The sequence below is a fragment of the Meriones unguiculatus genome, chromosome 12 (assembly GCF_030254825.1).
Source record: "Meriones unguiculatus strain TT.TT164.6M chromosome 12, Bangor_MerUng_6.1, whole genome shotgun sequence".
NCBI classification, from domain to species: domain Eukaryota; kingdom Metazoa; phylum Chordata; class Mammalia; order Rodentia; family Muridae; genus Meriones; species Meriones unguiculatus.
Window position 1 is genome coordinate 43152027 of NC_083360.1, and position 16573 is coordinate 43168599.

Here is a 16573-nt window from a genome sequence, read left to right on the forward strand (position 1 = left end):
GTTTGCCCTTCTGAATGAGGATTAAGCATCTTCCCTAGGGTCTTCCTTATTGTCTACCTTTTACAGAAGTATAAATTTTCGTATGTTTATCCTATATATCTAATACCCATCTATAAGTGAGTATATACCAGGTGTGTAGTTTTGTCTTCTTAGTTACCTCACTCAGGATGCTTTTTTCTAGTTCCAACCATTTGTCGGCAAATTGTATGATTTCCTTGTTTTTAAGTACTGAGTAGTGTTTCATTGTGTAAATGTACCACGATTTCTGTATCAAATCTTCAAATGAGGGATATCTAGGTTGTTTCTTGATTCTGGATATTACAAATAGAGCTGCTACAAACATGGTCGAGAAAATGTCCTCACTGAATGGTGGGGCAGATTTTGGGTATATGCTTTAGAGTGGTATAGCTGGATCTCCAGGCAGAACTATTTTTAATTTTCTGAGGAAATGCCAGATATATTTCTAAAGTGGTTGTACAAGGCTACATTACCACCAGCATTGGAGAGGGGTTCCTCTTTCTCCATATCCTTGCAGCATGCATCATCCCTTGAGGTTTTTTTATTTAAATTTTTATTTTTTTATATTAATTACAGTTTATTCACTTTTTATCTCAGCTGTAGTCCCATCCTCATTCCCTCCTAATCCCACTCTCCCTTCCTCATCTCCTCCCATGTTCCAGGGGAGTTCCTCCTCTCCCTCCATCTGACCCTAGCCTATCAGATCTCATCAGGACTATCTTTCATAGTCTTCCTCTGTGGCCTTGTAAGGATGGTCCCTAGTCAGGAGGAGGTGATCAAAGAACCAGCCACTGAGTTCATGTCAGAGACAGTCCTTGTTCCCCTTACTAGGGAACAGACCTGGACACTGAGCTGTCATAGGTTACATCTGTGCAGGGGTTCTAGGTTATCTATATGCAAGGTCCTTGGTTGGAGTATCATTCTCAGAAAACATCCCTGGGCCCAGATTTCTTGGTTCTTTTGTTCTTCATGTGGAGCTCCTGTCCTCTCCAGCACTTTTTATCTCCTCCTTATTTCATAAGATTCCCTGTACTTTGCTCAATGTTTGGCTATGACTCCTCAGCATTTGCTTTGATACCTTATTGGTTAGAGTCTTTCAGAGGTTCTCTGTGGTAGGCTCCTGTCCTGTTCCCTGTTTTCTTCCTCTTATATCCATCCATTTGCCTTTCTGAGTTAGGATTGATCATCTTATCCAGGGTCCTCCTTTTTGCTTAGCTTCTTTAGGTGTACAGATTTTAGAATGTTTATCCTATATTAGAGGTCTAATATCCACTTATAAGTCAATGTATACCATGTGTGTCTTTCTGTTTCTGGAATACCTCACTCAGGATGATCTTTTCTAATCTCACCATTTGCCTGCATTTTTTTTAATTTTTATTTTTCCTTTTAGTTACAATTTGTTAACTCTGTGTCCCAGTTGTATCCTGCTCCCTCATTCCCTCCCCCTCCCCAACTCCCTCCCTGGTCTCCTCCCTGCCCCTTTCCAAGTCCACTGATAGGGGAGGACCTCCTCCCCTTTCATTTGACCCTGTTTTATCAGGTGTCTTCAAGGCTGGCTACAAAGTCCTCCTCTGTGGTCTAACAGGACTGCTCCTTCCCTGGTGGGGGGAGGTCAAAGAGCCTGCCCTTGAGAACCTATTAGAAATAGTCCTTGTTCCCCTTACTTTGGAAAACTACTTGGTTACTGAGCTACCATAGGCCACATCCAAGCAGAAGTTCTATGCAAATTTCATGACTTCCTTGTTTTTAATTGCTGAGTAACATTCCATTGTGTAAATGTACCACAATTTCTGCATCCATTCTTCAGTTTAGGGGCATCTTATTTGTTTCCAGGTACTGGCTATTATGAATAAAGCTGAATGGTACTGGCATAGAAACTGAATGGTGAATCGATGGAATCAAATAGAAGAACCAGAAATAAATCCACACACCTATGGATACTTGATTTTTGACAAAGAAGCAAAAACCATACAGTGGAAAAATCGGAAAGTATCTTCAACAACTGGTGCTGGTCTAACTGGATGTCTACATGTAGAAAAGTATGAATAGATCTATATTTTACACCCTGTGCAAAACTAAAGTCCAAGTAGATAAAAACATCAACATAAAACCAGACCTACTAAATATTTTAGAAGAAAAATTGGGGAAGAGTCTAGAACTCATTGGCATAGGAGATAACTTCCTGAACAGAACACCAACATCACAGGCTCTAAGATCAATAATCAATAAATGGGACCTCATGAAACTGAAAAGCTTCTATAAAGCAAAGGACACTGTCACCAGAACAAAACAGCAGTCTACAGACTGGAAAAGGATCTTCACCACCCCTATATCTGACAAAGGATTAATATCCAGAATATATAAAGAACTAAAGAAGTTAAAAATCAACAAAAAATAATCCAATTAAAAATGGTGTTCAGAGCTAAACAAAGAATTCTCTATAGAATAATACTGAATGGCAGAGAAACCTTTAAAGAAATATTCAATGTCCCTAGTCATCAGAGAAATGCAAATTGAAACAACCCTGAGTCTTCACCTTACACCCATCAGAATGGCCAGGATCAAAATCTCAAGTGACAATACATGCTGGAGAGGATATGGAGAAAGCGGAACTCTACTCCATTGGTGGTTGGAGTATAAACTTGTACAACAATTTTGGCCAATCTGGCGCTTTCTCAGACAATTAGGGATAGTGCTTCCTCAAGATCTAGCTATACCACTCTTAGGCATTAATCCAAAATTTGCTCGAGTACACAACAGAGACATTTATTCAATCCCTTGGGTTTTTTTATCTTAGCCATTCTAATGGGTGTGCGGTGAAATCACAGGGTCATTTTGATTTGCATTTCCCAATTGAGTCAGAATGTTGAGAAACTACCCACCAGGTTATCTAAGGAGACTGAAAGTCATAGCCAAACTTTGGGTAGAGTGCCAGAATCTTTATGGAAGAATTTGGAGAGAGAAGGACCTGGAGGGGACAGGAACTGCTCAGAAGAACAGCAGAGCCAAAACACCTGGGCCCAGGATGGCCTGCAGAGACCAGTACTCCAACTACGAACCGCACATGGAGAGGACCTAGACCCTCTTTCAATGGAAGCCCATTGGCTGCTCAGTTCCCAAGTGCGTTCTCTAGCATGGAGTACAGGAGTTGTCTCTGACATGAACTCCATGGCAGGCTCTTCGATCACTTCTCTCTGGGGGGTGTAGATTTGCAAGGCCATAGAGGAAGATGATGCAACCAGCACTGATGAGACCTGATAAACTAGGGTCAGAAAGAAGCGGATGAGGTCCTCCCCTATCAGGAGACTAGGGAAAGGGAGTAGGGGTAGAAGAGAGAGGTTGGGTGTGACTGAGCAGAGTTAAGGGAAGGGGCTGCAATGGAGATACAAAGTGAATAAATGGTAATAAATAAATATATAAACAAAATTAAATAAAAAATTAAAGTATTAAGAAACACCAGTTACAGACATTGCTTGAATATTTCTTCTCAACACCTCAGAATCTTCCTTGATGTATCTAGAGATGGGACTAGCTGAAAGCCTAGGGGAAACATTAGAACTGAAACCAATAAAGAATGAATCACCACAGTGTGTGGAACAGGTATGCAATTTTCACTCTGGTTCCTCTCCTCCATTATGACAATTTCATCCCCACCTCTCATCATCTGCCTGCAAACAGAACTCATTCTACTTCCACTATATTTTTAGAGGCTCCAATATTTGATACAGGACCACGGTCCTTTTGACCATGTCATGATTGCCTCTCCATATTATGCCTCTCACTGAAACATATGTGCAGAGCCCCTCCCTCCTACCACAAATTTAATTCTCCAGAGATGCTCCCTCTTGCATCAACAAAATTTTCATGGGAAAATCTCACCAAAAATTTAATTCTCCAGAGATGCTCCATCTTGCATCTACAAAATCTCCATGGGAAAAATCTACCAAAAATGATACTACTATTACAAACAATCTTGTCCAAAACTCAAAGTGATTTTTAAAAAGAAGCACTTCTATAGCTATATTTTACACTCATTTAGTGAGAGTGGGTGATTCCTCTAATCCCCTCACACCAATAGACAGGCCTTCCAATCAAGAGAAATATCCTGATGTTAAATGGGTCTTTCCTGAGACTCATACTCCAACCAAGTACCATGCATGGAGATAACCTAGAACAGATGTCACCCATGGCAGTTCAGTGTTCAAGTGGGTTCCATAGTAATGGAAACAGGGACTGTCTCTGACATGAATTGATTGGCCTACTCTTTGATCACCTCCCCTTGAGAAGGAAGCAGCCTTACCAGGCCACAGAAGAAGACAATGCAGCCACTCCTGATGAGACCTAACAGATTAGGATCAGAAGGAAGGAAAATAAATCCTCCCCTACCAGTGGACTTGGGAAGGGGAGTGTGTGGAGAAGGGGGAGGAAGAGAGGGATTGGGAGGGGAGGAGGGAGGGAACTAGAAGGGGGATACAAAGTAAATAAAGTATAATTAAAAATAAAAATAAAAAAATGATGGCAAAAGGCAAGTGGACCTAGAACATAGTTTCACAATGTATTTCACCCAAACACAAAAGAGTATTCTTGGTAGCTCATGAAAATTTCTCTAAAATTGACCATATACTTAGTCACAAAATAAGTCTCAACAAAAATAAAAAAATTAAAATAACCCTCACCATTCCATCTGACAAACATGAATTAAAGCTGGATATCAACAACAGAAATTATACAAATTCATGAAAACTTAATTTATTGTGAATGAAAAAATAGGTCAAAGATAAAAGTTAAGATGGAAAGTAAAAATTTTTTAAGTGAAAACTTTTATAATTGAATGAAAATTGAAACTCTCTCTCTCTCTCTCTCTCTATATATATATATATATATACATATATATATATATATATGAAGCAATGAATGTATATCAAAGATTCAAGGTATTTCAAAGATTCAAGTCCATAGATAGAAACAACAAATATCTCATATTAGGAAATTAATTAGGAACTTAATTAGGCACAGTAAAAACTTCTAGGCAAAACAAATACATAAAACCCAAAAGGTGACAGTGGCAAGAAATAACCAAGGTAATGGCTGAAATAAACAACAATTACAAAAACCACATGGAATCACTGAAATAAAGATTTTTTCATTGAGAAACATCAATAAGATTAATAAAGCCTTAGTTAAACTAATAATAGGAAGAGCGCAAATCGACATACAAAACAAAATAGAGATGAAAAGGGAACAGCACATTAGGTACGGAGACACTTCAAATGATCTAAAGAACAATATTTAAAAAAAAATCTATCCTGTACCAGACATAAATATCTCCAAGAAAGGAACAATATTTTTTAATATTTATGACCTACAATGTTAAACTTATGTCTTATATGCAATTTAAACGTATATCCCATAGTGAAACTAAAGTTGTAATAAGGAATCTCCTAACTTTATTCAACCCATGGAATCATATAGGTTGGTTGCAAATCTTCACCTGCACCTCTCTCCTTCAAATCCGACCCCACAGCCTCTTCCATACCTATGCTGCAAACCTTACCTTCCCTCCTCCCATATCCAGCTGATTAAACAGATCTTCTCATTCTAAATTCCTCATTTTTCTTTTTTATGCAGCATTTTCTATTTATTTATTTGTTTTAATTAATTTTTGATTTTTTAATATTAGTTACCTTTTATTAACTTTGTATCCCAGCTGTATTTCACTCCCTCATTCCCTCCCAATCCCACCCTTCCCATCTTCTCCCTGCCCCTTTCCAAGTACACTGATTGGGTAGGTCCTCCTCCCCTTTCATCTGACTCTAGCTTATCAGATATCTTCAGGCCTGGTTGCAAAGTCTTCCTCTGTGGCCTATCAGGGCTGCTCCTCCCTCGGGTGTGGGGGTGAGGTCAAAGAGCCAGCCATTGAGTTCATGTCAGAAATAGTCCCTGTTCCCCTTACTAGGGTACCCACTTGGATACTGAGCTACCATGGGCTACCTCTGAGCAGAGGTACTAGATTATATCCATACATGGTCCTTGGTTGGAGAAACAGTCTCACAAAAGACTCCTGTGCCCAGATATATTTGGTCTTGTAGAGCTCCTGTCTTCTGCAGGTCATACTAACTCTCCCTTCTTTTGCATGATTTCCTGCACTCTACCGAACGTTTGGTTATGAGTCTCAGCATTTGTTTTGATCCACTGCTAGGTAGAGACTTTCAGAAGCCCTCTGTGGCAGGCTCCTGTCCTGTTACTTGTTTTTTCCTACTTCCAATGTCGATCCCATTTGCCTTTCTAAGTGAGGGTTGATTGAATAAACATACTGAAATCTGTACACCTAAAGAAGATAAACAAGAAAGAGGACCCTGGGTAAGATGATCAACCCATTCTAAATTCTATCCCCATAGTTCATTGCTTTGTCCTAGATCCTATCTCCAACAGTTATTCTCTGACACTCTAGCCCGGGAAACTGATCGTCATGTCTCTTTCCATTCCTCCAAAGCCAAACCCTGAATCTTATGCCCAGATGTGGATCAGACCACTTACTGCAACCTGTGTCAGCCTTGAGCCCCATCTACAATGCATAACATAGATTAACTCCTCCAAAATTCCTTCTTCCATTCACTACTTTATCCCGAGGCAAAATCTAAGAGCCATTCCATGCAAATCCATTGACTTTGCCAGCCAAGTATGCAGGTAGGCTAGCATCGGATCTAACCTCTCCCTATAAAAAGTCCAGTCTCTTAGTTTTATCTCCAACTCTGTAGCATACTACCTACTCTGAATTCTCTCTACCTCTTTTCCCAAGTAAATAAGTATATCCCGGTGGAATATTGTGCTTCCTCCTTCCAATAGACTCCCTCAATACCCTTTTTTAAAACCTATACCCGTTCCTAAGAAACATCCTCCAATACAAAGAAACACATTTTATCTGGAATCCCAGGTAGCCACACTTAACAGTATCTTAGAACACTTTATAACTAAACAACACATAACCAATATACTCTCCTAAGATCCAGGGAGGACAACAGAAATCAAGAATAAAAAAAAAAAAAGGATACTAAAGAAATATATTTCACCTTACACCTATCAGAATGGCCAAGATGAAAAACTCGAGTGACAACACATGCTGGAGAGTCTGTGGAGAAAGGAGAACCCTCATCCACTCCTGGTGGGAATGTAAACTTGTACTACAACTCCGGAAATCAATCTGGCGCTTTCTCAGACAACTAGGAATAGCGCTTCCTCAAGATCCAGCCATACCACACTTAGGCATATATCCAAAAGAGGCTCACATACACAATAAGGACATTTGCTCACCATGTTTGTAGCAGCTTTATTTGTAATAGCCAGAAGCTGGAAAGAGCCCAGATACCCCTCAACTGAAGAATGGATGCAGAAATTGTGGTATATCTACACAATGAAGTATTACTCAGCAATGAAAAATAAGGAAATCATGAAATTTGCAGGTAAATAAATGGTGGGACCTGGAAAGGATCATCCTGAGTGAACTGTCCCAGAAGCAGAAAGACACACATGGTATATACTAACTCATATAGACATATAACATAGGATAAACCTAGTAAAATCTGTACATCTAAAGAAATTAATGAAGAGAGAGAAAACAAAAAACCTAGAAAATTCTAGAAATGAAAATTTAGAACTTGAACAGAAACCATTGAAGCAGACATCAACAACAGAATACAAGGAGAGGAGAGAATCTATATCATTGAAGACACAATAAGAAAAATATACATATCTCTGCCAAAAAAATTCAACTCTAAAAAAAAAATAGTAAAAAAAAAGACACCTAGGAATTCCACAACACTATCGAAAGACCAATATAAGATTAATAAGAATAAAAGAAGAAAAAAACATGTCTAGGGCACATAAAATATTTTAAACAAAATTTTGTAATTTTGTAAGAAATATAATCAAGGTCCATGCTACAATCCACAGATCCAAAGAAGTCATGTAACATTAGAGGGCCCAAGGAGGTCACTTGAATTTCACTGAGAAGGTGAAATAGAATAAGCATCAGGGATGGATGGAGAGAGGGGATTATATTGGAGAAGGCTTTGAGATGAAAACAGGAGGAATCAGGTGGGAGGAGGCTGGAACAGAGAGAATATTGGGAGAGACAACTGTATTTGGAAGGGGGCATCTATGTAATAAGCTAGAAATCTAGGACATTGGAAACTCCTAGGAGTTTATGAAGGTGACCTTAGCTAAGAGTACTAGTAATGGCATATATATAGAACCTGAATTGCTCACCTCTTTTAACCATGCAAGAATTCCCAAATAGATTATTGGGACACCCACCCAGTCACAAAACCTAAGACTCACACAATGTCCTAATTATAAGATGTTCTGTGGGTAAATGTTAGAACAGAAATTTAGGGACCACCCAAACACTGACTGACCCAGCTTGAGACTCTTGCCATGTGAGAGAGTCCACCCATGACCCTATTAATGACATTCTGCTATACTTGCCAAGAAGAACCAAGCAGAACTGTCATCAGAGTGTTTACCCAGAAACAGATGCGGAGAGTCTCAGCCAACCATCGTGATGAGCTTGAAAAATCCTTTGGAAGCAGGAGAGGAAGGAATGAAGAAGCTAGAAGGGTCAAGGACACCACATGAAAACGTACAGAACCTATTAATCTGGGCCCAGAGAAGCTCACAGAGACTGAAACACCAACTAAAAAAGTATGCAGGGAATGGACCTAGCCTGCCTGCATATATATAAAAGTTGTACAGCTGGGTCAGATCTTCATGTAGGAATCCTGACAGCAGGAGCATGGGTTGTCTCTGATGACCACATTGCTCACCTTTAGATCAGTTTCCTCTAAGAGGTTGCCTTGTCTGTACACAAAAGGAGAAGATGCAGCTAATCTTACTGCAACCTAATGTGCTTAGGGAATTTGATTAAAATAGAAAGATATTCCGTGATAAAACAAAATTTAAGCAGTATGTATTTACAAATCCAGTTCTACAGAAGTTATTCAAAGGAAAACTTCAGCCTAGAAAGGTTAACCACACTCACAAAAATGCAAGAAATGAATAAGTTCAGACCAGCCAATCAAAAGAAGAGAAACACACACACACAAACCAAAACAAACCAAAACAAACCAAAGCAAAACAAAAACAATATTCAAAAGATGCTCAAGTATACAAGAAGGACATCTGCTCAACCATATTTGTAGCAGCTTTATTTGTAATAGCCAGAAGCTGGAAACAGATGCCCCTCAATTGAAGAATGGATATAGAAATTGTGGTACATCTACACAATGGAATATTACTCAGTGATAAAAATACAAGGAAATCATGAAATTTGAAGGTAAATGGTGGGAACTGGAATATATCATCCTGAGTGAGGTATCCCAGAAGCAAAGAGCCACACAGGGTATATACTCACTCAAAATGAATATTAGACATATAATATAGGTCAAACCTACTAAAATCTGTACACCTAAGGAAGCTAATCAGGAAGGAGGACTCTGGCTAAGATGTTCAATCCCCATTCAGATAAGCAAAGAGGATGGGCATCTGAGGAAGGAGAAAACAGGGAACAGTTCAGGAGCCTACCAAGAAGGGCCTCTGAAAGACTTTACTCTGCAGGGTATCGAGACAGCTGCTGAGACTCATAGCCAAACTTTGGGCAGAATGCAGGGAATCTTATGAAAGAAGTGGGAGAGAGTAAGACCAGGAGATGAAAAGAGCTTCACAAGGAGAGCAGCACATCCAAAAAGTCTGGGAACAGGGGTCTTTTCTGAGACTGATCCGCCAGCCAAGGACAACTCATAGAGATGGCCTGGGACTCCTGCATGGAGGTAGCCTATGGCAGTTCAGCGTCCAAGTGGCCCCCATAGTAATGGGGACAGAGAAGGTTCTGACAGGAACTGATTGGCCTGCTTTTTGATCACCTCCCCTGAGGGGTAGCAGCCTTACCAGGCCACAGAAGAAGACAATGCAGCCACTCCTGATGAAACCTGATAGATAGACTTGGATCAGAGGGAAGGGGAGGAAGACCTCCCTTATTAGTGGACTGGGAGAGGGACACAGGTGGGGAAGAGGGAGAGTGGGATTGGGTGGGGAAGAGGGAAGGAGGTACAGGGGGGATACAAAGTGAATAAACTGTAATTAATAAAAATAAAATAATTAAAAAAATCAAACATCACTCATTTACATCTCTTAACATCAGTGGTCTTAATTTCCCAATAACAACACAGACAAAATGCAAAACCAGGATCTATCCTTGTGTGTCACCCATGAAACATAACTTGATATCAAGGGCAGATATTCCTTAAGGGTAAAAGGTTTGGAAAAAACTATGTCAAGCAAATGTAGCTAAGAAGAAAGCTGGCATATCAATTTTAATACTTGACAAACCAGACTTTAAACTAAAACTAATCAGAGTATATAGGCAAAGATACTATATACTCATCAATGGATGAATCGCCGAAGAGAACATTGCAGTTCTTAACATCTATGGACCAAATACAAAGATACCCAACTTAAAGAAACACAACTATAAATTAAAGCATATATTGATAGTGGAAGATTTCAATAACCAACACTCACAAATAGACAGGTCATCTGGACAAAAACTAAACAGAGAAGTGTTGGAGCTAAGTGATATAATAAACTAAATGTCCTAAAATTAATTTATGGATAATTTTACTTAAAACACAAAAGAATATACATTCTTTTTAGGACCTCCTAGTATTTCCTCCAAGACTGACCAAATACTTGGACACATAGCAAGTTTCAACAGATACTAAAAATTGAAATAAGAGCCTTTATTGCCTTTATTTGCAGGTAATATGAAAGTATGCATAAGTGCTTCTAAAAGTTCTATGTGAAAATTTATGCTGCTGACAAAACTTATTCAGCAAAGTAGCTTGGTACAAGATTAATTAAAAATAAAAACATTATTCATCTTATAGGAAAATGACAAACAGAAAACAGGGAATCAACACCTCTCACAATAGCCTCAAATAATATATAATTTCTTGGGGTAATTATGAAAGTCTTATAAACACTACAAGTCTCTGAAGAAATAAACTAAAGATATCTGAAGATGGAAAAATTTTCCCATTCTTCTGGTTCAGTATGATTAACATAATAAAAATTACCATTCCACAAAATGTAATCTACAGATTAAATGTAGTCTTCATCAAAATCCTAAGACAATTCTTTACAGACCTTGAAAAAACAATTAATAACTTCATATAGAAACAGAGATATACACACATACATACAAACAAAGAAAAACAGGATACATAAAACAAATACTGACTGTTAAAATATCTGTTAAAGTTATAAAAATTCCTTATTTCAAGTTGTACTGTGAAGGTATAGTAATAAATCAGTATGGTCTTGACATAAACCCAGGCATGTTGATCAATGTAATTGAATTAAAAACCAAGACATAAACTGGGGATACAAAGAATATGCTTCATTATACTAAGTGTTATTTATGATATAAATGATTCAGGCCCATAGCCAACATCAGTCTAAATGTTGAGAAACTCAGAGGATATCCACAAAAATGAGGAATAAGACAAAGCTGTACACTCTCTCCATTTGTATTCAGTACTGTCCTTGATGTCTTACCTACAGCAATAGAACAACTTAAGGAGACTCAGGGATAAAAGTAAAAAAAAAAAAAAAAAGAAAATTAAGAAATTGTCATTATTTGTAGATGATATGACGGTATACATAAATGAACCTAAAAAAAATTTTCACCAAGGAATTCCTCCTGCTGACAAACCCTTTCAGCAAATAGCAAGTTACAAAATTAACCCACAAAAATGAATACATTTTACATATTCAAATGACAAATGGACTGAGAAAGAAATCAGAGAAACAACACACTTCACAATAGCTCAAACATATCTTGAGTAGGTCTAGCATAAGCTATTGTATACTAAAAACTTTACAACATTGAAGGAAAAAAAAGGTGAAGACCAGAAGATTAACATATTTCCCATGATCATAGATTAGTAGGATTAATATGATTTTAGCAATTCTGCCCAAAATCAATCTACAGATTCAATATAATCATCATTAAATTCCATCACAATTTTTCAGAGAAATTGAAGGACAGTTTTGCTTCATGTGGAAAAGGGTAAAAACAAAGCCAAAACATTCTTGTATAATAAAAGAACAGCTGGTAAAATCACCATCCCCTATTTCAAATTATAATACAGAGTTATATTAATAAAAACAGTATGATATTGGTAAAAACTACAGAAACTTTGATCAATGAATTCAAACTTAATATTCAGACAAAAGACTATGCACATATAGACACCTGTTCTTTGATAGAGAAGCTCGAAATACACACTGGAAAAAAAAACAGCATCTTTGTTGCTTTTTGAACAAAACAAAGACAAAGAAAAAGACATAGCTGTGTCTGGCTATGGTAGAGGAGAAAGTTTATTGTAGGTAAGAGAGTACAGCTGTATCAATGACATCTGGGAAGGTCTAGAATGAACATGATCCTTAGCCATGTGAAGATAAGAGAAGAAGGAGATGGGGGATAGGAAAGCCAGGTGAAGCAGCCAGGAGGCCTAAATGTTAAAAGGGACTGTAGCTAAAATAGTTGGATTACATGGGGAAATCTTCCCAGCCACCCTTAGCTGGAGAGTTGTGGGTAGGGGTGGACCAGGAGGACCCTCTAAATAAGTAAGGGCTGTCAGCTAGACTTATTTTATTATGTGAAATAGACACCTCAGCCGTTTGTCGCCGAGTTTGAAACTCAAAGCTGGTCAGACTAGATGGCTGTATAAAAAAGAATGCAAATTAAAATGTATTTATCTCTTGCTACCAAACTCATCTACGAATGCCTTAAGGACATCAGTATAATTCCAGTCATCATGAATCTGATAGAAGAGAGAAAGTAGGAAATAGTCAACTCATTGACACAAGAAAAGATTATCTGAAAAGGACAAAACAACACAAGCAGTAAGAATAAGAACAAGTATATCTTTGTGAAGCTGAAAAGCTTATGTCTGGAAAAGACATAATCATTTGCATAAAGAAGCAGCCTACAGATTAGAAAAACCTTTTAACTAATTAGACATCTCATAGATAGTGAATATCTAAAATATATCTGGAACTAAACAAACTGGATACAAAAAAATACAAATAATTTAATTTAAAAATGAGGTACAAAACTAAACAGACAGTTAAAAAATATGAAACACAAATGGCTAAGGAACACTTAAATGTTTAAAATTCTTACTCATAAGAAAAATGCAAATCAGAACTATTTGGGGATTTCATATTACATCAGCAACAATGGCTAAGGTTGATAAATAAAATGACAGCTTTTGTGGTTAAGAGTATGAGGTAAAGGGATCATTCATTCATTGCTCTTGGGGTGCAAATCTGTACAGTCAGAAATCATCACAATGATTTCTCACAAAGCTGGAGATAGATTTATCTCAATATCAGCTCTAACTTAGGACATTTATTAAAAGGACACTACATTCTTCTACAGGAGCACTTACTCAACCATGTTTATTTCTACTTTATTCATAATAGCCATGAAATGAAAAGAGCCTCCATGTGTAGCAACAGATGAGTAGATAAAAATAAATGGTTTATTTACACAATGGGATATTATACAGCTATATAATAAAAAAATCGTGAAATTAACAGTCAAATGGATGAGCTAAAAAAAAATATCCTGAGTTAGGTAAGCCAGACCCCAAAAGACCTATGCAGTATGTTATCTATTCTAAGTGTATCTTAGCTTGTAAGCCTTCAATAGGCTTGCTAAAATACATATAACCAAAGTTTTGGTAGAAAAAACTGAGTAGGACCTAGGGAAACCCTCCCAATTAAAGAGAAATAGAATATATATTCATGAATAGACAGGGATGATTGGAATTAGAGGAGTAAACTCAGAAGCAAAGGAACCCTTGAAATAAAGACAATACAGGGAAGGACAACTAAAAGTAAGGTCCAATTTAGGGGTCATGTGAAAACCTACTAGCATAGAAGATTCTTGAAATTATATATATATATATATATATATATATATATATATATATATATATATATATATATACATATATATATATATATATATATATGAAAGAAATATAAATGGAGCAACCAAATAATAAGGGAGAAAAAGCCCCAACTAGACATCTCTCACCACCAAATGAAACCTCCAGTGCCAGGAATGGGTTACATATAATTCAATTTCTGGCCAACAGGGCCCAATGAAAGCCCCCAAACAACTAAAAATATTCCTGAAGGTTGGCTGTTCTCTCAAATTATGGCAGTGCTCTATTGCAGATGAAAAGATTTATGAATGTGCATGAACATGGAGAATTCGAGTTGTTGCCTAACTAGAACTTTTTAACCTACTGATTAGTGTTCTTGGTACTGTAAGATACTGTGCATGCTACCAGAGAAGAAAGGTAACTACTAACCTAGATGCAAACATAACTTCAATCTACAATGTTTGCCCACCTGTTTGATATACTAGTGCAATATTGGAATAAACATTTTTGGAGTAGCCAAACACTGTCTGAACAATCTAATGGTTCACTACAAGAGATCATACCCATGCCTGAGACTGCTTGGGTAGTTCAGAACTTTAGGCAAAATAAGCCAATGGTGTAAGGGAAGACCAAAGTCTATTGTTCTGCTAAAAGAAAAAAACAGCAACCTGACTCCTCAGGACATTTTGCTATACCAATAGATCAGTGTCTTGCTGTCCATTAGCAAATAAGCATCCTCCTGCAACAAAAGGGAATGGGTGCAGAGAATCACAAAAGTGGATAATGTGCTTTAAAAGAGCTACAGACATTGGAACACTTAGCCCTTCATGTAATGTCTTCACAAATGCTCTCCACTTAAGGCTTAGGCATCTATGTTGAAGAGAAGGCAGAAAAATTACATGAGGCAGAGGACAATGGTGACACCAGGGAAGTTGTGTCCCCCAAATCCAACATGATTACTGCACCTAAGAATACTTAGAGACTATGGCAGCATGCACAGTGCCTACACATGTTCAAACTAGAAGGGGACCCAGCACTGAGAGGAGTCATGGACACAATTTCCCATCCCTAACAAAGAATTTGTTTTTAATTTTCAACCACTTGCAAATGAAAAACAAATTTTCCCCAATCAAGTTTCACTGTGTATAGAAATCATGCTTAAAGGCAGGCCCCATGCCTAGCAACAGACAACTAGTACAAAATGAATTCAATGTTGTTTTTGTACATTTTTGTACCATATTAGTTTGTAATTTTTTTTAATTTTACTGTTTTTTTTTTAAATATATTGTGTACAATGTTTAAAGCGAGAAAGAAGGTCTGGAGTTGGTGGAGTTGGATTGTTGGAGATATGGGCAGGTGAGGCAGGAGAAACGACCACAATATATTATATGAATTTTTAAAAATTTAAAAGGTTAAAAATAATGTTTCTAAATTTAAATAATAGATATACTTGAAATAATAAAAGAAACTAAATGAAATGTGAGGAAAAAAATAAAAGGCAACAACGGAATGACCTGATGAAAGAGGAGATAATGCCACCTTTAGGAATGGCTTAAAAAATTTCAAGCAAACAGTTCTCTGAGGAAGCATTGTCAGCTGAAGGTAGAGTCAGGACATGTAGAAAAAATAGTAGCAGTCCTAAAGACCCCAGTATAGCATTACGTCATGACGTAGTTTACTCATGCTAAGCCCCTATAGTCTTTGCGTTACTTTCAACTTACTCTATTAAACTACTAAAAATTATTTTGTTAGGTAGCAACTTATTTGTGAATATTGGTCATGGTAGTTGGATGGTGCCCACACACCTCAATTATCAGCTTGTAAAATAAAATACTGAATGATAGACTCTGGTTATTGCCAAAAGAATGGAATCTGATTCAAATATCTGGCACTGGGTAAAGACGTGGCACTGAGAATTGGCAGTAAGAACTTTTAAACAATTATCTGAACTTTATGATGTTAGTTACATCTGTTCTATTCCTGTTAAAGAAATATCATCAATGATGGATCTATCTAAAAAGAGCAAATACATATCATCTTTCCATTTGCTTGGATGGAAAAAAAAAACCTTCAGAAAAAGCTGAATCTTCCAGGTATTATAGAAATAATGCAATGTCTATCTCAATTCTAGACAAAAACAAAACAAAACAAACAAACAAAAAACGGTTCTTTTGTTCCTTGTGGACTCCATCTAAGACTGCTTCACCTTAATCTATAATAAATTCTACCTTCTACTCTCTAATTACTTTGATGAAGATCACAAGGACAAGGGTGCTGAAATTTTTGTTCCAGTCACTGCTCAATTTGCAGACTAAATTTTATGATTCCCCAAAGTTGGCAGGACATGCTTCTTGTTTTTGAAGAAAGCAAAAGCTGAGAAGGGCAGTAGTGCATTCCCTTGAAATCCGTGTTCGGAGTCCTGACATGTGCTGTCTGTCCAGGGCAAGGACTTGGGTGCTTGCAGCATCAGCTGAGAAGTGATTTGTTCAAGCATAGTGATTATACTATTCACTGTGGCTAGCACCCCTGGAAAAAGAGTT